The following is a 24,718-nucleotide window of genomic DNA, read 5'->3' as shown; positions in this document are numbered from 1 at the left end:
CATTGATAAGATAATCCAAACCAGATAAAAAGAGTCACTTCTTTTCCCTCTCCTCTACAGAACCCCCACAGCCATTCATGCCTACCTTCTACCCCCAAACTACTCGAGGTGGAGGGGAACTTACATAAAATCACATTCTCAAGGCAAAAAGGCTTTTGGGGACCATCTAACACACCCCTGCCTTCCCTTAGATGAGTCACTTTCAAACTTCCTAGTTCCAAATTTTCAGGCCCAAACCTCTGCTCTGGGATCTATTTCCATGTCCATCACCACTTTTCTTACACCAGTAAGGCAACAATAGCAATTCCAGTTTATTTTCTTCCACCTAAAGCCAATACTGACACTAGGTGCCTCACCTTCACCTTACTATCTCACAACATGCAACCTGGGAGCAATTTTTAGTTTGCAATAATAATAATAATGTAATTAACTCTTAAACACTCTTACTATGTACCAAGTACTCATCTAAGTACTTTTACATTAAACATTAACCTGCTCTGAACTATGCTGTCCAAAACCATCCTCCAGACATTAACCCACTGTTGAACATTAACACATGCACTTCCATTTGGGTGGTTAACTGATGACCACAGAGCAAACTGCAAAAAGAGAAGAGTATTTAAATGTCTTCGTTTTCTCCTAGGAGCTCAGTTTATGAAGGTTCTTGTATTAAAAACCAACACACAATTTATTTTCCTGGGTAGATCTCTCCCATGGGAGTCTTGAGTTACACCATTAGAAATCATGGGGTGAAGCCCTGGACAAATTTACCCTGTTCTCTGACTTCCTGAGGGTGGCAGGAAGCAGACATTTCTACCAGAACAGTGCCAGGTTGTGAAATGAAACAGGCAATAAAAGAAAAAAAAAAATAACTGCAAGGAAAGGAGAAAAAAACTGAAGAGGAAAAAGGAAGAAACATAAAAGGGAGACCATGAAAAATTACCCTCTGGCAGGGTTTAAGGGTTTTTTGTTTTTGTTTTTGTTTTAATCACCCATCTAAATGACAGGGCCCCACATGGACTTCATTTGGTCACCTAGGCTGGTTACAGCTCCAGTCACTTCTCTGCTTGTAAAATATGAGCAGATATTTGTAGGCAGAAGACATGATGATCAATCTAAAGAAGCCAAGAACACTGAATAACCAAAGGGGAGACATTAAAAACTCACAATCAGCATCCCAGAGAAAAATCTGCCTCAAGAAAGCCTTTCACTTAGGCCTGGGAACAATCACTCACATCCATATTCATGATCTCAGGCAGGACCCTGCTGCTGTCCCTGTCCACACAGGAGCACACGATGCCTGACACTCTACACAGGAGCACACGACGCCTGACAGCTCTGCATACTGAAGAGCAGGGACGGGACCCAGATCCGGGGCCACTGACGTCACCATTCTCTACTTCCTTCTCAGGGTGTCTCCTGCTGTAAAAGTGGGCTCTCCTGCTCTAAAGCAGGCTCAGAATATTTGGGGAAAGGGGCCATTTTTTCCTTCAGTTAGGTGATTATACTGTTTCCACTGAGAAACATTCTCCCAATCCTAACGCTTGTTTTAGCCAAAAGTGTCTTGTCAGACCCTTAACCTGGAGCTCTTACATCTAAATGCACCACCAAGAACATTACCTGAATGGATCTCCTAAGCCCAGGATCTCCTAAGCCAGGAGGAAAGAGGGGTCCTTTCGGTGTTTAAGGGTAGAAAACGAATTAGGAAATTTGGTTTAAGAGCCTCTCCACAGCACAGGGATGTCTATACTTTTTCTGTATATAATGGTGTATTAGTCAGCTTGGGCTGCTATGACAAAATACCACAGACTGAGTGGCTTAACCAAAAGAAATATATTTCTCACAGTTCTTGAGGTAAGAAGTCCAAGACCAAGGTGCCAGCCAATTCAGTTCCTGGTGAGGGCTCTCTTCCTGGCTTGCAGGCAGCTGTCTTCTTGCTATGTTCTCACATGGCCTTTCCTTGGTAAGAGCACACAGATAATCTCTCTCACTCTTCCTCTTCTTATAAAGCCAATAATCTCATTTTAAGGGCCCCATCCTCATGACCTAATCTAACCCTAATTACCTCCCAAAGATCCCATCTTCAAATACGGTAACCTTGGGAGTTAGGATTTTAACCTCTAATATGAATTTTGTGAGGACACATTCAGCCCATAGCAAATGGATGGGAATAAAAGCAAGGGGATGGGAAAATAGTACAATATCATCATCCAGCAGCATGGAGCCACCAAACATTCAGTAGACAGAAAATGAATTGTTCACAAGCTTTTTCTAACTTAGTTCCCTAATGGCTGAGTCTTTATCTTCCTGCTCATTTATCTCTTTTCAAGAGTCATCAGACTAAAAAGAATCTAACTGCATTAAAAATTATATGAAACAACTTCACAGAAGGGGGTGATAGAAAAACATGCTGACCTAAATAACTCCAGAAGTGAGTGGAATCTGTAAGACCAAAGGCAAAGGTACTGTACATAAGTATTTTACTATAGTTGATAAAGTTGTTTCCCACAGAGGAATGCATTAACGATTCCGAAACCACTATATGTGTATACTGGAATTGAACAATTAAGTAAATAGATGCCAGGTGGTGGGAGTCTGCTTACTGCTGGAGTAAGAAGTTATAGACATGCAAGGGGAGGAGGTTAGAATGACCCATGTGGTAACTGAAGAAAGTGGAGACATCAGTATGAACTCATGTTTCACCTGATATGTAGATGGTTACATACAGGAATATTTATCAACATGTCTATATATACAGGCTAGTGTACACATCTATGTTTTCTTGCTCTTTCAGCTGAGAGCACCGAGAAGCAACAGTACTCCAGTATCAATGAGTACCTAGCACCCAGATCTTGGTCTCTAATACCAACAAGTTCTCCAGTAAAAGGAAGCAGGGTTCTTTGAATACATGGCTTATTCTTCTAAGACTAGGGCAGGAAATATACAAGATGAGCCTGGAGTATCCTACAGTGCCAGAAATTAAACAAGTGCTTAAAAAAGGAACCAAAATTACCCACAATGATTAAGGTATATCAAAGAGACACAGGAGCCAACTAAAAGATCTCCCAATGGCCCAAAAAATAGTGTTGGATAACTCAAAGTATAAAATATCCATGAATCCACATTTATGACTAAATAAATACATAAATGGGGAAGAGCAGACAACTCACCCATGCAGAATTCCAAATAATTTATTTAGATAACCTGCCCCAGAGGACAGGGAACATAACTCCTCACTTCTTATGTGTGGGCTGCACATAGTGACTTCCTCCCAGAAGCTAGAGTATAGAAAGAGGGGGAAAAGAACAACTTCACAGTGGAGAAACCTGGCAGACACTGATTGAGCCAAGCACGTGCTTTATCAAGATCAATATCAGCAATGATAAATCATGTTGATATGTCCTTTGATGAGAAGAGTGCTTTATCTCTGTGGTCTTCCTCCCACATAGAAGCCCCATAATGGGACTTCCTAATCCCAGTCTAATCATGAGAAAAATATCAGACCAATTCCAATCCTAGCAAATACCCAACCAATACCCTTCAAAACTGTCAAGGTCATCAAAAACAAGGAATATCTCAAAGCATCACAGCCAAGACATGACAACTAAATGTAGTATCCTGGATGGGATCAGGCAACAGAAAAAGGACATTAAATAAAACTAAGAAAATCGGGATAAAGTGTGGACTCTAGCTAATAATAATTTATCAAAAATGTTTCATTAATTATGGCAAACCAATTGCATGATATTGATAATAGGGGAAATTGGGTGTAGTTTCTGTATGATCTTTGCAATTTCCTTATCAGTCTAAAGCTATTCTAAACTTAAAGGGTTTTTTTTAAAGCAATGTCAAGAAAAGGGAGGCCAGGCGCGGTGGCTCACGCCTTACTATCAGCACTTTGGGAGGCCGAGGCGGGTGGATCACAAGGTCAGGAATTTGAGACCAGCCTGACCAACATGGTGAAACCCCATCTCTACTAAAAATACAAAAATTAGCCGGGCGTGGTGGCGCATGCCTGTAATCCCAGTTACTCAGGAGGCTGAGACAGGAGAATTGCTTGAATCCGGGAGGCGGAGGTTGCAGTAAGCCGAGATTGCACCACTGCACACCAGCCTGAGCGACAGAGCAAGACTCTGTCTCAAAAAAAAAAAAAAGAAAGAAAGAAAAGGCACCAGGCAGTGAAACCCACTGATGCAGTCAGTGTGGTCACTCCAGGGCTGCATGTCCAACTCCCGACTCCCCCGCCAGCTCTGGCATGTTGGACGGCCAGCGCAGAGAAACTCACATCATTCAATAGGTCACCGGGCACACATGCTGGTCAGGTCTCAGAACACTGCTCTTCCTCTGCCAGGAAGAACAGGGCAAACATCTCCCTGGGCCAGTGAACACACAGCATCACATCACAGGTACATAAAGAGAAGCCCAGTAAGTCTCCAAGCTCAGGTGACTAGACAAGGTAGGGTGTGAATATGAGCAATGTGGTGATAATTTATGAGCTGTGGACAGTTTCCCACAAGCCAAAGAGTAGAACTAGAGGGCTAAAAAAACAGCAAACTGCCATCTTACGGAAGGAAGAAGGAGCAAGCAGAGAGCTGGGCAACCATGGTAGACCGACCTTCCCCAGGAAACATGCTTCTCCAAGACAGACATGATAATTGGATGAAAAATGGAAGAACTGATTTAGTCACAGAGCAGAACGGGGGAAACCGAATAGGAGAGAAAAAAAGAGAAACAGAAAGGGATTGAGAGCAAGAAATGAGTACCAAAAAATGAGATATGAGATGGAGGCAATTATATGGAACAAGAGATTCATTACGCTTGTTTAGCCATAGGAAGCCACAGTGGCAGGAAATATGGACTGGGGTGTTATTTTGGCTGAAAACAAGGGGTAGCCCAGTTAAAACACTCCTTAATAAGCACCACCTGAGAACCCAGCATCCCTGACCCACAGAGAAGAAGCCTCCTCTCCTCCCCAGCAATGCCTCTTCCCAGCTACTCCACTCTTGTAAATGCTTCCCCCTTAACCCGCCACTTAGGTGTCTCTGATGGTGTCCCCAACATCTCAGACAACTTGGACTGCTGCTTCTACTACCAACCCCAAAGGCTCAAGCCACCTCTGCCCCTGTTCGTATGCAAAGCCAGTGCTGTCAAATCTCTGAGCCACTTAGCTGAAGACAGTGTCTGCCAACCAATGACAAAGAACCAATCCAGAGACCCACCAAATACCTGGGAAACACCTCCCTAGACCCTTTCCCATCACCCCTCCTTCACAGCAGCTGTATTTTCACATTTAGATGATTTTTGTTTTAATTAATATTTGTCTCCATCATCCATCTGTAACATCCATGAGAACAGGGGCTATATTGGCTTTTGCTCACCTTTTCCCCCAATATATCTGGCATAATGCAATTGTTTATGAATTGAATGAATAAATGAATGAGAGAGACTCCTTTTCCCCAGCAATCTGAAATCCCAAGAATGGGTGGGGAAAAAAAACACCACTATTTCAATTCTGAGAGACTAATGTGTTTAACCTTGGAGTCAGTTTACCCACAGAAATGGCAGTATAGGCTGGGCACAGTGGCTCATGCCTATAATCGTAGCATTTTAGGAGGCCAAGGCAGGTGGCTCATCTGAGGCCAGGAGTTCAAGACCAGCCTGGCCAATTGGCAAAACCCCATCTCTACTAAAAATACAAAAATTAGCTGGGTGTGGTAGCACATGCCTGTAATCCCAGCTACTCGGGAGGCTGAGTCATGAGAATTGCTTGAACCCAGGAGATGGAGGTTGCAGTGAGCTGACATCCCACCACTGCGCTCCAGCCTGGGTAAGACTCTGTAAGAAAGAAAAGAAAAGAAAAGAAAAGAAACGGAACGGAACGGAACGGAACGGAAAGGAAAGGAAAGGAAAGAAAAGAAAAGAAGGGAAGGGAAGAGAAGAGAAGAGAAGAGAAGGGAAGAGAAGAGAAAAGAAAAGAGACGGAAGGGAACAGAGGGGAGGGGAGGGAAGGGAAGGGAGAAAGGGCAGTATAAACAATGATTAGGTATTTTGTGCTATTAAACAAACTAGATACGTAATAATGCAGTAATAAATAATACTGAGCATTCACTGGGTATTTACCAAGTGCTAACTACTATGTTAAACACCTTATATTCACTATTCAGCAACCTTGCCAGGTAAGTATTAATTATCACCATTTTGCAGGTGAAGCAACTGAGGTTTAGTGGTTAAATCACTTGCCCAAAGTCACCCAGATAGAGCAGAACCAGAAGTCATCAAGGCCTGTCTGAGTCCAAAGACCATTCTCTCCATGACTTCAGAGTTCAGCTATACAACAGCTACTGTTGTAGCTGAACTCTGGAATAGATGTTGGTTGGGGGCCTGAAACCTAACCACCATTTATGACTCTGAATCCTCAGGAAGATACATCCTAACTCCAAACAATCAACTAACTGCAAAATAAGCTTTTAGAACTCATCTGGTTTGTAGGTTGGGGACCACCTGCAGAGGATTATGAAGAGAAAGGAGGCTGAGGATGTGGTTTCCAGGTAACCAACCCTCCAGCATTGACTGAGCATGTGTGTGTGCACCCCAGCAGTAGAGACAAGTTCCCAGGAAACTGTGATACCAAGTGCCTTCTGAGAGCAGTGTGCCAATCTGGAAGCCTTCCTGGAGCAACACAAATTCAAAACAGAAGCAAGATGGCTGCAGGGAGCTGTAGGCCCAGACACCAAGAAGGCTCTCTTAACAGCAGGGATAGAGGGGTCATGAGAGGCTGCTGGCTTAAGTAGAAGGAAGAGCAGGATGCAAAGGTCTAGCCAGGGTTCTTAAGGAGAATGAGAATGTTCCTGATTACTTTGAAGAGGTGGTGAGCTGGAGTTCCAACAGCACTGGGAACAGAAACATCTTCTGCCTAAACAAGCAGTGAGACTTTGGGCAAGTTACCAACCTGCAACACTGAACAACAAAAAAAGGAATGGTGGGTTTCCAACCCCACATGTAAAGAGCTTGGAAGTTGTTACTCTCATCCTTACAATAGAAAAAAAAAAAAGCTGAGCAAATCGAAAAAGGGGTGGCTGCTTCAAGGAGCTAACACAGGGACTAAAAGAGATCACGAATGTGGAAGTAACTTTCCAATTGTACTACACTCAAGAACTAGAAGGCATCAAAACTGTATTTCTGTGGGTTTTTTCAATCCAACCTTTGATATTTGAGGACTACAGAGACAGCAGTTCAGACTCAGAGAGCAGGTGCACTCACAACACAGAGGCCCCAGAGCAGGGATCCCACGGCCGGCAAAGGGACACTCAGGGAAGCAGCCGCCATCTCTAATGCCACTGGAGGTTCGCTGGGAAAAAATCAAGAGAAACTAACCTTGTTCCCTTTTCTGGCAGAGCTACTACGGAAGGAGCCCAAAGAACCAAAATCATGCAGCTGGATTTCTGAAAGGCATCATCAGCTTTCCCTTGGGGGCTTTGGTTCCACAGACATTTACCAAGAACACGCTCTACATTGGGCCTGTGCCAGGCACTGAAGGAGACAAGAGTGATGGAGGACGTGTGAAAGCAGGAATAACCCTGCCTCCAAATGGGGCTCAGAGATAGCTGGGGAGCTCATTACTGCAAGAGGGTGGGTAGAATCTGGAAGAATTTTAAGGGAAGGAATCTTTTGGCAATTTAGTGGCTTAAAATGATTCAAATAATCAAGGGGCAACAGGGCTGCATTCCTCATTTTAGGGAGACTCTGCCTCCTTGCCTCTTCCTGCCTCTAGAGGCCACCTGCATTTCTCAGCTTTTGGTCCCTTCCTCCATCTTCAACGCCAGCAGCGTAGCATCTTCTCTGGCTTTACTTCCATTGTCACATCTCCTTCTTGGATTCCAACTTTCCTGCCTCCCTCTCTCCCATATAAGGACTCTTGTGATTATCCTAAATAATCCAGGATAATCTCCCCAGCTCAAGGTCGTTAAATTAAGCATATCCTTTTTGCTATGCAAGATGGCATAGTCACAGATTCCAGGATTAGGAATCGGGCATCTTTGGAGAGACACTGTTATGCCTATCATGTAGATGGAAGAGTCAGCCTCCAGGAAGAAAAGAAAAAGGACTTAAATGTTCAGACGGAAGCTGAGATGAGATAAGGAGATGTATTTGATTTCAGTTGTCCCAGTTCTACCTTCCCAAGGCTGCTGCCTCCTGCCATGGGTTCCATAAGACACCATTCATCTGCTCCGTGAAATGCCCCAGAAGATTCTTCATTGTGCCTTTACCCAAAACCACACAACCCACTAAGTGGTGGAATGGGATTTATGCCCATTCTCTCTCACCCCCAAAGCCTGTGTCCTTAACCACTAGAACTTCGGAAACATAGACAATGCAATATATGAGAGTTCAGGAGCCAAACAGATCAGCAGGCTGGAATCATGGATCAAGTCCAACAAAAATGAGGTTTAATAAGGAGAATTTGAAGCCCCTAACCCTAACCTCGGCCTAAGAAACCAATCATTTGATTGTAGGGTGGATGAGACGTGAAAGCAAATCTTGGTTTTGGTGGGTTGTTTTTGTTGGTTTGTTGTTGTTGTTGTTGTTGTTGTTTTGGTTTTAAAAAAGTGTGAGGAACACAGGTGACAAATTCACTGTGAGATAATTGGCAAACACCACAGTGACCTCTGGAAATGATATATCTAGTTTCAACAGGGCAGGGCAGTTAACCACACTGCAGACTCCCCTTGAGCCCAGAACAACTCCACACAGCTATCTCAAAAGTCTGTCTCTTCACACAAGTACTGTTCCTCACTGCACTCACCTCTATGCTTATCTTTGGTGCGATTATCTTGATTTTCTGTGTATACATAAAGGGACGACTGTTACTGAGTTAAATACAAGATGGGATCCTCGACTCTCAGATTTGGAAGAAACCTGCTCTTATTGTGGGGCTGACATTAGATTCCCTGTTCAAATCTGCGTGTGATGGACGGCCAGCCCCGTCTGCCTTCTTCGGAGCCTCTGAGGAACATGCAGGGAGCCCAAAGGATGAAGGGGCCACCAGCCCAGCAGCCCCCTTAGCAAAGGGAACCTGCTGATGCTGCTGTCAGCTCCATGCCCAGCCGATGTAGGCAGCCCCCTCTGCTTGAGGCTGATCACCAAGAGTCTGGTTTACAAAAAACAGCAGCCAGATTATATTACATCCAGATCACTTTAGTAAACCTTCTCTTCACATAGTGCCTTCAAGTCACATGAGGCTTTAAGACTTTTCATTTCTGTTAGAATATTACAAATAACTTCATGAGATCCATAGCCCCGGGTACTACAACACAGCTCATATGACTGCAAATGGGGCTCTGGAGGCATCTCCTTGAAACAGCCACAGAAAGTTCCCTGTAAAACTGATGCCGACACTGGGGGATGAAAAGGCCAAGCAGTAGCCCTGTGGCAGCCAAGCGTGCCCGATGGTAGAGAACTCCCACAAAAATCTACCCAGCAACATTGTTGTCAAAAAGGTCAAAAGGGATCCAAAAAGCATTTGATCTACTTTTTATCACTGAATGAGGGTATGGGAAGAAATCTAGTTAGCTATGCTTATCTTCTAAATAAAATGTCTGTTGATTAATTTTTTAAAAGAAAAGAGAAAAAAGAGTGGCCAGGAAAGAGTGGTTTCCATACTGAGATGCTGGCCGGGCATGGTGGCTCATGCCTATAATCCCAACACTTTGGGAGGCTGAGGGGGATGGATGGCCTGAGCCCAGAAGTTCCAGACTAGCCTGGGCAACCCCTAGGGACAACCCCTGGGCAAAACCCCCATCTTCACAAAAATTAGCCAGGCATGGCGGTGCGCACCTTGTAGTCTCAGCTACTCAGGAGGCTGAGCTGGGAGGATGGCTTGAGCCTAGGAGGTTGTGGCTGCAGTGAGCCATGACTGACCATGCCACTGCACTCCAGCCTAGGCCACAGAGCAAGACCTTGTCTCAAAAGGAAGGAAGGAAGGAGGGAAGGAGGAATGGAGGGAGGGAGGGAGGAAGAGAGGAAGAGAGAAAGAGAGAGAGAGAGAGAAAGAGAGAAAGAAAGAAAGAAGGAGAAGAAGGCCGGGTGTGGTGGCTCACGCCCTAATCCCAGCACTTTGGGAGGCCAAGGTGAGCGGATCACGGGGTCAGGAGTTCAAGACCAGCCTGGCCAACATGGTGAAACCCCATCTCTACTAAAACTACAAAAATTAGTCGGGCATGGTGGCACGCACCTGTCATCCCAGCTACTCAGGAGGCTGAGGCAGGAGAAATCCCTTGAACCCAGGAGATAGAAGTTGCAGTGAGCCGAGATCGTGCCACTGTACTCCAGCCTGGGTGACAGTGAGATTCCGTCTCAAAAAGAAAAAAAAAGAAACTGAGATACTAAGAGATGGCACTGGGTACAGAAGGAGGGGAGTAGAGCTGGAAGCATGATCAACTCTCATCACATATGAATATCAGAATGGTTGTCATGTGAAAAGAATATTAAACTTGGTCTGTGTGGCTCCAAAGGTTAGAACAACCAATAAAGAGTAGATGTGCCAGGGACACAAACTCCACTTCAATCGAAAGGGGGAAATAAGCTTTCTCACAGAGATGCGTCAAGATAAACTAGGCTGTTTCAGGAGACAATGAGTTCCCCATGAGTTGGAGGAAGGCAAACAGGGCCTGGCTATCCATTCACAAGCAGGTTTGAGAAAGGAGTCCCACATCAGCCAGGTTCCTGGGAAATGTGATAATCAAAGATGCCATCTCATATTTACTCAGACAACAATCATCCCTTAACAGATACAGAGAACATCAAGATAATCACACCAAAGAGGCCAGAGGAGAGTAAAGTGAGGAACAGCATTTAAGAGAAAAGAGGATGCAGAGCCACCAAAGAACAAAGGGTTTTCTCCAGATCTTATCCGAGTGTTTTACCTGTACAGAAAAGGTCTTGAGGATAAAAGGCTCCCTGCTGAGTGAAGCTGCCTCTGTCTACAGCTAGGATGAGGGTGGTTCGGGCCACCCACTAACATCCACTGCCTGTGAAACTCCAGCCTGGGACAGAAATAAATGAGAATCTCAGGAGTGACTTTCAGGCACATCACCAGCACCCATCTGATGCCAACACAAACTCTCCAAACTGTCATCAGCTGGTTGCCCTCTTGGCAGACGAAGGAAGTCAATCCAAACCTGTCCCAAAAGGAAACCTGGGAAAGTCACACAACAAGAAGCTCTGAACGTTAGCGGGGCTTTGAATGCTAGATAATCGACAGCAAACACAGAAAATATGAGCGCTGATGGAATTTTCCAAGAAGCATTTGATGCTCTTGTTTAAAATAAGTAAACTTCCAGGACTAGGAAAGGGGTGGAAGACAGCACCAAGGCTCTCAGTGAGGTTTTTTAAGATATTAAGAAGCTCTATACAGCAGCTGAGCCAAAGGCCAGTGGAGTTATCCACATCAAAAGAGAATTGGGGAAGAAAAAAAAAAAAAAAAACTAGTGAGATCTGGGCCAGGTGCAGTGGCTCATGCTGTAATCCCAGCACTTTGGGAGGCTGAGGTGGGTGGATCACCTGAGGTCAAGAGTTCGAGACCAGCCTGGCCAAAATGGTGACACCTCATCTCTACCAAAAATACAAAAAATTAGCCTGGCATGGTGGCGGGCACCTGTATTCCCAGATACTTGGGAGGCTGAAGCACGAGAATTGCTTGAACCTGGTAGGTGGAGGTTGCAGTGAGCTGAGATTGCGCCATTGCACTCCAGCCTGGGTGACAGAGCAAGGCTCTGTCTCAAAAAAAAAAAAAAAAGAAAAAGAAAAAAAGAAAACTAGTGGGATCTGGACAGTGCATGGCACAAATATCAGAACAGCTAAACTGCAAGTTCCCTGAGGACAAGGAAAACCAGATCTGGTTTTGACTCCCCAGAGAGATCACAGTTGGTATACAAGAGAACGTCCAAGTGAACAAATATCAAGCCAGCAGTGACTCCAAGAAAGGAGGAACAGGAAGGCTCTAGACAGCTGTGATGATTCTGGAGAAAATAAGCTCGTATTCTAAAAAGGAAGACTCAGAGACCGGCTCATGTCAGGAAAGTCTCTGTGTCTGTGGATGGAGTCCAACATATGACACTCTTTAGTCATATTTTGATATTAAGAAAACATGGCCAATATCACCATCCAACATGGTATAAATGTGATAAATTTTAGTAAGACCTTCAAAAGTTATTTTTTAAAAAACTTGGTCTTTGTGGTACAGTAACAATTATGTTCTCTAAGCTGTTACAGCTTATCTTTAGATTCTTGTATGAAAACACCAACACCACATATTTATCATCTTGTTTTCAAGCAAATCTGATTTTTCCCCACTGAATCTGACAAGACACAAACGTCACGAACTTCAGTCTCTTATTAAGGATTGCATTTTATTTTTTTAGCAAGAGAGAAAAGAAGCTAAAGCGATACAATTACATCCTGACTAATACAAGATTTGAAGGGCACTCCCCATAAGCATGAGAAAATTAAGAGGCAGAAGTTTAGCATTTTGAAAAACTAGTTTAGCAGATAATATAGCCTCAGATATTGTGGAAAGAATTTATTTTATCTTTCTCAATTGTTGTTATTGGACCTCTTCATACTCTCTCCTCCCTCCCTGCTACACACACGTACACATGTTGGGACCACACAGACACAGCCAAAATGCCTGCCTAGAAAGAGAGAGGTGGTGATGGGAAAGCTTCCAGAACACTCTCCCATCTGCTGACATAGCCAGCGACATGGAGTAGAAGAGAGGAGAGATGATGGCAGTCAGCCCCAGGGATCAAGCCTCATTTAGGTCAAAAGGCCAAGGGTAGGAAATACAGCCCAATGGTGGTATAAACCATCCTCCATATCAACTAAGGAACTAGGGTTTACTGAGGAACTATTATTTGTCAGGTACTGTTTTGTGCACTTTGCCTAGGTTCACATTTAATCTACTTAACGACATGTAAAATGAGAAAACTGAAGGACAATGACTTCAAGTAATTTGATTGTGAAGCTGACAACTGACAGACCTGGGATCCTGACGGAGTCTGTCTCACTCCACAGTCCTCTCTTGCCTCCTTTCCTAGGCCAGGCTACCTCGGGCCTGATCCTCACACTGCAAATGATCCCCTGAACTAAGACAGGATTCCACTTCCTTGAAGTGGTGAGTTCTTACTGGTCAGAACCCCAAACCATCTCAGCTGAAGTACCTTCTGGGCTAACGGCTTGTGCCTTTAATCTTCCAGAACAGAAGGATCGTTGCCATCTCTCAGGCTCGGAAAGGGCGAGATCCTCACACGAGGCATCAGATAAAGATGCTCTGCAGAGAAATTCCTGTTCATCATTCCCTTCCCACTTGATTTTTCAAACCAAGCAGTGGTTTTATTGGACTTATTTCTCTATTTTTTTCTGGTAAGAACAACTCCCTGGTTAGACTCAACTTAGAACTTCTATTCTTGTTTTAGCAGCTTCTAAATGTCTAAAAGTCCTATCAGTCCCAGCCCGACTTGACTCTTCCTAACAGCTCCTGACTTACATGGAACATGGCATCAGTCAACTCCACGCCCTCTCGGGACCTGCAAGCATCCTACCTTCTCCCTCCCCCTTTCACACAACATCAGTTAGTGATTTCTTCCTGTTGACCCTGCCTCCTGAAACCTCTCAGCCATACTTCTCCATCCCCACACCATGGCCCTAATTAGTGCTATATGCATATCTCTATTGGATTACAGCTGTGGCCTTCTAAGTTGATCCTCAGTCTTCAGGATTGTTTTCCTCCAACCTGTTCTCCCCATGGCCACCGTGATCTTTTCAAATTTGCACTTCAGCCTAAAAATTACTCAGTGATTTGTTTCTTCTTTTGCTTTCAGCATAAAAACACAATCTCCTCAGCATGGAATTCAAGACCAGGCCCCAGACATCTCCAGCCCATGTGCCTCCCCTGTGCAGGCTCTGCACCTACTCACACGTCTCCAAATGCATGGCGCCCCTCTGCTTCCTGAGCTTGCCAGCCCGCTTTCCCCAGGCCTTACCTTGCCAACTCTCCCCTGGACCAGATTTCAGACCTTTTGTTCCCTCAGCACACACGCGTGTGCACATGGTTAGTTCCTAATGTCCTCAATTAATGCACACATGCCTGAGGGTAGGAAGTCAAAAGGCAATGTGTGTGTGTGTGTGTGTGACAGAGTCTCACTGTGTCACCCAGGCTGGAGCGCAGTGGTGCCATCTCGGCTCACTGCAACCTCCACCTCCCGAGTTCAAGCGATTCTCCTGCCTCAGCCTTCTGAGTAGCTGGATTACAGGCGCACACCACCACGCCTGGCTAATTTTTTTGTATTTTTAGTAGAGATGAGGTTTCGCCATGTTGGCCAGGCTGGTCTCAAACTCCTGACCTCAAGTGATCCATCCCGCTGCCTCGGCCTCCCAAAGTGCTGGGATTACAGGCATGAGCCACTGTGTCTGGCCTAAAGGCAATTTCAAGAACGTATCTCTTTATAAAAAGGGCGTCTACGAACCCCTATGCTCATTGATAGAAAAGGACACTAATGAGCTGGGTGCGGTGTGTGTGCCTGTAGTCCCAGCTGCTCAGGAGGCCAAGGTGGGAGGACTGCTTGAGGCCAGGAGTTTAAGACCAGCCTGGGCAACAAAGGGAGACCTCATCTCTAAAAAACTAAACTAAAATTAAATTAAATTATATTATCCCAGAAAAGTGGACTAATATCCAGAGGTTTGGCTCTGGGAAAACTGTCCAAACTTTGCTTTGGGGCTTAAAAGTCACATTCTTGAATAATTGATTCTCCGATTCCAAAAGGCTCACCTGGGCAGTACACATTTGTGGAAAGATTCGTCTCTGAGTGAGGCATTCAAGATAAGTATGTCTATCAATGGAAGTGACTTCTGTGTATGAATGTGTGTGTTCATCATCCTTGAGGTTTGGGGCCTCTGAGAAACTTAACTCTGTTTTCCCTTTACCAAAATAAACATAACGGTGTGCCCTGCCTTCAGCTGCTTGTGGGAAATGGCTTCGTGGGATAGACTATTTTCTTCCTGAGCATCCCACTTTCTGCAAGATTTCAGCAGAACACAGATATTTAGTCAGGTCACTTAACTCCTAACTTACTGCACCCTCTCACTGCCACATATTTTGAAAATACCAAAGAGAATAATTTTTTTTCTGCCGGGAACGGTGGCTCACACCTCTAATGCCAGCACTTTGGGAGGCTGAGACAGGTGGATCACCTTAGGTCAGGAGTTCAAGACCAGCCTGTCCAACATGGTGAAACCCCATCTCTAATAAAAATATAAAAATTAGCCAGGCGTGGTGGTGGCCATCTGTAATCCCAGCTACTCAGGAGGCGGGAGCAGGAGAATCACTTGAACCCAGGAGACGGAGGTTGCAGTGAGCCGAGATCATGCCATTGTACTCCAGCCTAGGCAAAAAGAGTGAAACTATGCCTCAAAAAAAAAAAAAAAAAAAAAAAATTGAGAATAATTTTTTCTAATACTTTCAGATATTAAACAAATTGTCAACCCCCACCACCCTGCCTTTTTTCTGAGACAGGGTCTCACTCTGTCGCCCAGGCCAAAGTAGTGTGGTGGCACAATCACAGTTCACTGTAGCCTCAATTTCCCAAGGTCAAGTGACCCTCCTGCCTCAGCCTCTCAAGTAGCTGGGACCACAAGCATGCACACCACGCCCGGTTATTTTTAAATTTTTTTTGTTGAGACAGGGTGTCACTATGTTGCCCAGGCTGGTCTCAAACTCCTGGTCTCAAGCAGTCCTTCCCTCTAAAAATTGAGGTAATCCTTCCAAAGTGCTGGAATTACAGGCATGAGCCACTGTGCCTGGCAAAACCCCCTATTTTTTCACAATTACTTATTTAAACATTTTTTTGAGTGGTAAGAATAGAAGTAATTCACAAAATAAAACAAAACAGATGAGGAGTCTTTTTTCTCATCATATTTACTAAAAACAAAAAAAGGAAAAGGTGTCCAAACATCAGGTTGCTGTAAGTTATAGCAAGTCAGCCAAGAGACCTCTTGTAAACGCTGAAACTTAGCTCTGACCACCTTAACGGAAGGTCTTGAAATTCTTCATGTATACAGAAAGCCATTCAGGAAGCCCACCTCCTAACAGCAGGGGCAAGTGACAGGACTTCTGTCTGCAATAATCAGATGATCCAACAGTTACCAGCTCTACCCCCATCAGAGGGAAAATTCATGTCAAAAGGGCAGATGGCCCAACATTCCAAGCGGCCTGTGAATAGATCAGGAATAAGTCAAAAGTCATAAATTTAAGTTAGCTTACTTAAACTGATTGTACGGGTCAACTAGTACAGTAAGCACCAGTATTTGGTAAGCACTCAGTATTTTGATAAATACATTCAGGAAAAAATTTTTTATTTCAGATTGCATTCAGAGCCCAGCACTATTGATCATTGGCAAATAATTCAGTACACTCACTAAAAATTTTCTGGATTTGCACAATACTTATGTAAGTTTGATTACCATGATCTCACGTGTTTGCCATTTTTAAACACAGTTTTGAAATAAGGACCCTCTGGGCCAGACGGGCGTCTGGTTTCCTGAGACATTCACTCCAGGCTTTCAGTTCCCATCTCAGGATCTAGTCACTACCACTTACCCATGTTACCATGCCACTGCCACTTTGCATGATTGCAGAACAAATTCCACAGAAAGTTCTAGGCTACTTCACTAAGCTCCTAGCTGAGCCACTCGCCTCCACCCTTCTCAGAACCCTTAACTGGCTTCTAACTCCCATCAGATGAAAACCCTTATGCCAGCCTGCAAAGTTCAGCATGCTCTGCCCTCCTTCTCTTAGAACCCCCACGCTCACTCCCTCCCTCTAGCTACTGTGGCCTCCTTGCTGTTCCCAGAACACTCCCAGCAGCCTCCTGCTCTTATGCTTCATGCCTTAGGGCCTTCAGCGTCCCTGTCCCCTCTTCACAGTGCCCTTACCCCAGGCAGCCGTGATCTGGAGGCTCCTTCAGGTCTCACCCTCCTGTTGCTTATCAGATAAATCTTCCTGGACCATCTGGTAGAAAAGCCTTTGCCAACAGGTAGGATTCTCTCCACCCCATCCTCACCCTCTACCTCATCTGGCCATACTTCCTCTTAGCGCTCATCACCCACTGATGCACCTCGCCTGTGTGTTTAGTGGGATCTTCTCCACCTCTGCTTTGCTTCCTGCTGTATCCTTAGGGTGAGAGTAGGGTCTGACCCACAGAGGGTACTTGGTAAATATCTGTATTAAATGAATGAAAAGCATTTATTTGTATTAACCATAAGTTGTAGCCCCACTAGGAAAAAAAGAAACAGAGACAGACAGACAGAAAGAAAGAAAAAGAAAGAAAGAGAAAGAAAAGAAAGGAAAAGAAAGAAAAGGTCCACACCTTCTGCGAGTTTTTCTGTCTTCTTAGAGCCCTGGGGAAAGGCTCAGAGTCTGGGCTGAGGGAGCAGGACATAAGAAGGCACAGAAAGAGCCCTATGAATGAACTGCCTTCTCAGGATCCCCAGCTCCACTCTGCTCCCCACTCACCAAGCTTACCACACACCCTTGAAAGGTAGGAAAGAGCTGGAGATTGCAAATGACAGATCAAAGGATGTCACAGAAATTCAGGAACCTAGACAGTATCACAGCACAAAGATTTGGAAAGAGAAAATCTTACCTGAAGGCAGGAAAAGCAAAGGTGACACACAGCTCCCAAATCGGGAGCAGCACCTAAGGGTAGCCCAGAGTCAATGCCAGAGTGATGGGAGAAATCAGACACCCGAGTCAGAGTGTGAGACAGAAAGCAGCCCCGCTCAAGAGTAGGGAAACAATGATATGTTAACGTCATCATTGACAATGGAGGCAATGGGGTGGGTGAAGTGAAAAAGGCAGCCATCATCTTAATGCCTAATGTGGACACAGCACCTTACACTTTAGAAAGTGCCAATACGGGCTCACTTCAGCAGCACATATACTAAAATTAAAACAATAGAGATTAGCATGTCCCTTGCACAAAGATGATATGCAAATTCATGAAGCATCTCATATTTCAAAAAAAAGAAAGGAAAGAAAGCACCAATACAAATGTGGCTTTGTTGATTCACATAAAAAGACAGTATGGTGGGCAGTACAATGATTAGCATTCCCATTTTACAGGTAAGGAAATCAAGGCTCAGAAAGGTCAAGTGATTTCTTACCCAAGATTACACAGAAAGCAAGTAGCATAGTTGGAATTTCAGGGGTCTTACGGCTCCAAGGACTCCTAACCCTTTTAATCTCCCAATTCCACGTGAACTTGATTCCCAAGTACCCTCTTGACATGATTAATAGGAATCTACCCATGTTTGGCTAATGACTGTTCAAAAGCAGGCGCCCCTCTTGAGTTCCTCCAAAGATTTATTCCATGACCTCTTTACTGGGAAGAAATTCGGTGCTCTCTGAGCCTTCTTAGGGTGCTCAAAAGCTGAAGTGACAAAAGAGAAGTCAAACCTAGGCCTTTTATAAAGGTTGCCTCAGGGCTCTCTGGGAACCCACAGCCAAGTAGCTGCAGAATAACTAAACGAAGCCACTACTGAAAGCATTTTTATGTGAAAATGCACCCTTTGCAAAAATGTTCGCTACAAGGATCCATATTTTTCAATAAGCACCTTCAACATGTCATCACCATAGTTTTTCATAGACACTTGGTTTCAGAAAATCTGTGACAGGTTCACTGGATTTATTAGAACTGCATTCTTCACTTGAAAATACCTTACAAGCTACAAAACATTTTAAAAACTCTGAGCGTTCATAAATCCATGAAGATGCTGTTCTGCTTTTTTCACCAGCAGGTAGATGCAAATTGAAAGAGAGGGAAAAATTTGCCCTGGTGTTTCAAGAGGTCCAAAGCTGGGCCCTTCTAAGCTCAGCAGGGAGAAGCAAGTGAGAGAAATAAGCTACTTTCCTGGAAATACTGCCAGGCTTCCAGGTCCCTGGCTTCTGGGCTTGGTTAATAAGAACAAGCACACAGGCAGCCTTGAGAAAGGGCTGAGAAGGAAGAGACAGTTCCAGCAGTCAAAATCAACACCTTGAATTGCACTGGAAGTAGTTGGAAAGTCCAGTCTGACACCCAGCACTAGTTCAAGGTACTCCCTGGGCAGCAAACTCTTGGCTCTGAGCATCAGCCAGTGCTGTGGGAGGCCCCTTTCCTCTATGGAAGGCTTGGAGGGGGTCAGGGGAGGTAACTAGGCTCTGGGGCTGTGCATCTGTCTTCTAAAAGGCAGGGGCAACCCCTAGATCCAGGGAAGAAGCCAGCCCTGGGACAGAGCAGGAGTGCCTCTCTAGACACGGCCATTAAAACCCACTGGACACTCCCTCAGGATGTTTCTTTCCTTCTGCACAACGTCACCTCCATCTATTTAGACTGAGTATTTTCCAGCCTGCCTCTAGCCAGCCAGATGTTGCCTTTCAAAGAGTAAGTATTTTTCTAATTATTTCCAGGAGAAGCAAATAATCTTCAGCCACTGAGGTCTGCCATGGAATTTACTTTTCCCCACAAAGGGCTGCGGGTCAGCCTCTGCCCATTGCTCTCAGTGGGCACACAGGAGGGCAGACTGCAAATCCCTGCAGTCGATGAATCCTGTTTTGAAATAAACTCCTTGGCATCAGTAAAGAGTTAATTCACCTCCCAGGTTTTGCATTCTGTTTTCTGGGTTTGGGAGATGGTTTTTAACTTCGTGTTTCTTTGCATGGAGGTTTGCTGTTGTTGGGGGGAAGGGGGAAGCATTTTAAACACACTCCCATGCTTGCAAAAACAATATCATTTTCTTAGCAGCAGAGTCTTGGCCCAGATGCTTCCGGGAAACCAGCATGTTGTCCTGGCCCCCAAAGAGGGGCGTTTCAACCTGGCTGACAAAGCTCAGCATGAGTCAGGGGCAGGCTGGTCTGGCCAAGACCACCATGGAGGTTGCCACTGAGCAGACAGACCCCTTCGTCAATAGCTGGCAATCAAGGCTCCTTGAAAGACTTCCCTGACATCAAGTCCTGGCAAGCATTGTGGAAAGTACAGCCTCCAAACGATAGCAAAGGATTCAATGGTGGCCTTTTCTGACATCATTTGAACCACCACCTCCAATTTCTCTAGGAGATTCAGAAAAGTGCCCACCCCTTATATTTTCGTTTGGAATTACGCATATGTGCAGTTAGAATCTCCAATGTCTTCTGCATGCTGTCGTGTCAAAATGATTCAAGCCTGTAGCCCTAAAGCCCTGCACTGAGGGCTGGGAAATACCCTCCTGGGGGGTGAGATGGCAAAAAACAAAAGGTCCCCATGAATAACTTAATCTAAAGCAGAAAAGGGGAGAGGTCAGAGCAGCTGAAGCCTTTGAACTCTTTACCTCAATGCCATTGGGTACTTAACTTGTCAAACACTTACCAAGCACCTACTATATGCAAGTCACTGCACCTTCAAGATGGTGTTGGAGACACACTGTGAAACCAACAGAGAGCAGGGGTATTCGTTAGGTTAGGTTCTGCAGCATGTAATGGAAAACCCAAAATAATTTTGGCTTAACCAATAAGACAGAAGTGTGGAGGCAAGCAGTCCAGGGCTGGGATCATGGCTCTGCAGTCATTAGGGATCCAGGCTCCTTTCTGTATGCCCTACTTACTTAGAGCATGGTGTGCTAGTCCATTTGGCATTGCTGTAAAGGAATACCTGAGGCTGTGTAATTTATAAAGAAAAGAGGTTTACTTGGCTTACGGTTCTGCAGGCTGTGCAAGCATGGCACCAGCATCTGCTCAGGTTCTAGTAAGGCCTCAGGAAGCTTTTACTCATGGCAGAAGGTAAAGATGGAGCAGGCATGCCACATGGCAAGAGCAAGAGCAACAGAGGTGCCAGACCCTTTTAAGCAACCAGCTCTCACATGAAATAGAACAAGAACTCACTCACTCACCATGGGGAGAGCACCAAGCCATTCATGAGGGATCTACTCCCATGACCCAAACACCTCCCACCAGGCCCCACTTCTAACATGCGGGATTACAATTCAACATGAGATTTACAGGGGACAAAACATCCAAGCCATATCACATGGCTTCCATCTTCATCGTTACCTCACAATCCAAGATGGCTGCTGGACTTCAGCCATTGTGTCCATGTTCCAAGCAGTATGTAGAAGGACAGAGAAAAAGAAAAAGGGTACATTGCCCATAGAAGTCAGTCCCTAGAACCTTTCCACAAGCCTTCACATTTCACTTACTAGAGCTTAACTCACTAGCCCATCAACAGGAGAAGAGGAGGCTGGGAAATACTGTCTTTTGGCATGGCACATTGTACACCCTCCAAAAAAATCAAGTTTTTGGTTACTGAAGAAGAAGAAGAGAAACAGGCACTGGATATAAAATTAGCAGTCTTTACCACAGAATGCGTCATAAGGAAATTTGAGAATGAGTCAATTTGGAGTGCTACTAAGTTCAGAAGAATTGGTAGTAGAAAAAAGGACAGGTATTAAAGGATGAAGGCTCAAATGAAATGATTCTTCAAGGACAACTAAACACTTCATCAGGTTGAAGCTGTTTTGAATAATTTTCCACAACCATCCACCTTTGAATTGAACATATTTTATGAAACACTGGAGCTGGTAAGGAAATGTCTTAGGCATGCTAGAACTCGGGCACCAGCAGAATCACTTGGGAACTTTTTAAAAATTCAAATCCCTGAGACCCATTCTTGGAAATTCTGATGGATGGTTTGGAGTTGAGGCTTAAAATTCTGCATTTAAAAAAGAAAAAAGCAGCTGGGCACAGTGGCTCAATGTATACACCGTCCAATCCTATTTCCAGTAATTAACTCTGAACAGAAGAATTATACAAACACTTCAGAGAGTACAAATACTTATATATGAGGTATTTATAATAGTCCAAATATCCACTAATAGAAGATTGGCTAAATTATGATATATCTATACCAAGGAACACCAGGAAGCTATTAAAAACAACCAACAGAAATTTATATACACAGCCATAGAAAGTATACAAATATATTGTTAAAAATACAAAAATCAGTACCAAAATAACATAGAGTAACCCCATCTCTGTAAAAAAATATAAAGTTACAGAAAAATCTTAAAAAAAATTATCAAATCCTTAAAGCGTAGTTATGACTAGAGATGATAAAACAGGGTACCTTTCATTTAAATAACACATTTTTGTAATGCTTCAATTTTCATTGCAAACATTTTTTTTTTTTTTTTTTTTAATTTGAGACAGGGTCTCACTCTGTCGCCTAGGCTGGAGTGCAATGGTGCAATCCTGGCTCACTGCAAACTCTACCTCCTAGGTTCAGGCGATTCTCCTGCCTCAGCCTCCCAAGTAACTGGGATTACAGGCAGGTGCCACCACGCCTAGCTAAATTTTGTATTTTTAGTAGAGACAGGGTTTCACCAGGTTAGCCAGGCTGGTCTCCAACTCCCGACCTCATATGATCCGCCCGCCTTGGCCTCCCAAAATGCTGAGATTACAGGCATGAGCCACCATGCCCACACAAACATGTATTGTTTTTATAATAAGAAAGAAAATAAGTGAATGGAAGCTCAAATGGGCTTTGAGCATCCAAAGCTGTGTGTGCTGTGAAGCCCACCATTTTCTTTTTAGGCAACAAGCTGCCTCAAGCACAGAACCCAGCATAAAACACAATTCAAACTCAGCCTCCTTCACACACAACTTGACACAGATGGAAGTTACAATCCTTAGCCCAAAGCCAAGTAGAAGCAACAAAAGCATGAGCTGCTAACAGTATCAGTTACAGAAAGTGACAGAAGAACCACAAAAGGCAGACCTAAGAATAAGAAGAGGCTGGGTGCAATGGCTCACGCCTATAATCCCAGCACTTTGGGAGGCCGAGGAGGGCCTGAGGTCAGGAGTTCAAGACCAGCCTGGCCAACATAGCAAGACCCCCATCTCTACAAACAAAAAAATTTAAAACTTGGCTAGGCATGATGGTGCACACCTGTACTCCCAACTACTCGAGAGGCTTAGGTAGGAAGATCACTTGAGCCCAGGAGTTTGAAGCTGCAGTGAGCTTTGATTATGCCACTGCACCACCACTTTGGTGACACAGTGAGACCCCATTAAAAAAAAAAAAAAGGTATTAGAAATACAGCAATTTCTATAGCTATTTAGGGTAGGAACAAGGAGACTTACACACCTGGAGCCTCTAAGGATATCTCCAAGTAATAAATAAGATTAATAAGAATGAAAATAGTGAGTTTTATTTAGTGTCTAAGTTTTCATAGAGATGGGGTCTCACCATGTTGCCCAGGCTGGTCTCAAACTCCTGGGCTGAAGCAATCCTCCAGCCTCAGTGCTGGAGACTCCCCTCCCAGAGCGCTAGGATTACAGGCATGAGCCCCTGCACTCGGCCTGCAATCCTCAATGGACAGATTCCATACTCTGCTCCAAAGACAAAACTCAGAGATCTCTACTCATTGTCATGAAGATGTAAAATCAGAAATGTAGCACTGTCCATTTCTTGTGTCTTTCTTGTATTTTTTTTCCTATTTTCCCCATACAGAATTTTGTTAGGAAAAAAAAAAAAAAAAAAAAAACTAGAGATGTCCTGGGTCTTCAGGTGATTAAGCCTGGCTTCAAAACACAAGATTCTACTTTTCAAAAAATAATCAACCAAAATTGTGACCAATAATACACAGTCCAAAATTGTGACCAATAATATGAAGTATTCAGATATGGACTACAATTAGAATTTGGGGATTAAATTAAATATTGAAGAAGCAGAGAGTGGAATCATGGTTATTAGAGGCTAGGAAAGGTAGAGAAGAGGGTAGGATAGAAAGAAGTTGGTGAACAGGTCAAAGTTACAGCTAGATGGGAGAAATAAGTTAATTTATTGTACATTTTCAGATAGCTAGAAGATAGGATTTCAAATGTTCACAATGCAAAGGACTGACACATGTTTGAGGTGATGAATATACTAATTACTCTGAAGGACTTCCCTAAAAAGTCCACCTTCTATCTTATTACCTCCTCCACCTCTCTGAGCACTTTATATATATCATAATTTAGCCAATCCTCTATTAATGTTCATCACACATTGTATACATGTATCAAAATATCACTTTGTTTTCTCATAAGTATGTACAATTATGTGCCAACTCAAAAGGAAAGAAGGATTTGTGAGAGCAAAAATAAAATTTAAAGGGCCTGGATTTTCAAAATAATAAATTTTTTCAAAATATTCATGGTTAAACAACAAAAACATGGATTTAATGCATTTGGAGGAAACTTTGGGGCAATTTTTGTTAAAAATACAAGGCCTCTGCACCAAATGATAAAGTACTGTGTTCTCTATTCAAAATGCTCTTCCCACATTTTAATCTTCAAGTGGGTTAAAACAATAGAGGTATGTGTACCTTCCCAACAACCTGCCGGTTTGAGTAAACTCAATTTACACCATGACGCCAGCCTGGTTTTCCACCATGCTCAGTTATTATGTTTGAAAGACTGGTTTTTTCAAACAACACGCTGCCATGAGGGTCCCACTTTCCCACAGTGCCAGCGTCTACTTTTCTGGGAGCCAGAGCTCACAGCGCTTCCCAGCACTGCAGGACCAGGTGCGTGGCAGGCACACAATAAGGGCTGGCTTCCTTTCCCCTTTCCCTCTTCCTCCAAATAGAACAGGAAAATGGTGATATGATACAAACC

At 44.1% G+C, this 24,718-nt stretch overlaps 1 protein-coding gene and 1 non-coding gene across 8 annotated transcripts in view; one reads left to right on the top strand and one right to left on the bottom strand.

The window, feature by feature from the left end:
- The window catches only part of CGNL1 (cingulin like 1), a 174,038-nt gene that overhangs the window by 127,354 nt on the left and 21,966 nt on the right, over window positions 1–24,718 (bottom strand). Inside the window, exon 2 of one of the 7 annotated variants that reach the window (XM_063596677.1) lies at window positions 1,845–1,959. The exons of 5 other annotated variants lie outside the window; for them this stretch is intronic. The gene's annotated coding sequence lies outside the window, so the exon portion shown is untranslated. Of the gene's footprint in view, window positions 1–1,844; window positions 1,961–24,718 lie in introns of those variants that run through there. One more of the 7 variants, XM_057299950.2, reaches the window with a different exon arrangement.
- LOC112437219 (U6 spliceosomal RNA) lies at window positions 17,970–18,071 on the top strand. The gene has a single exon (XR_003025860.1). It is a non-coding gene; the product is annotated as a U6 spliceosomal RNA (small nuclear RNA).

The sequence above is a fragment of the Pan paniscus genome, chromosome 16, assembly GCF_029289425.2.
Source record: "Pan paniscus chromosome 16, NHGRI_mPanPan1-v2.0_pri, whole genome shotgun sequence".
Taxonomy (NCBI): Eukaryota; Metazoa; Chordata; class Mammalia; order Primates; family Hominidae; genus Pan; species Pan paniscus.
This window is presented reverse-complemented; position numbering and strand designations above follow the sequence as displayed.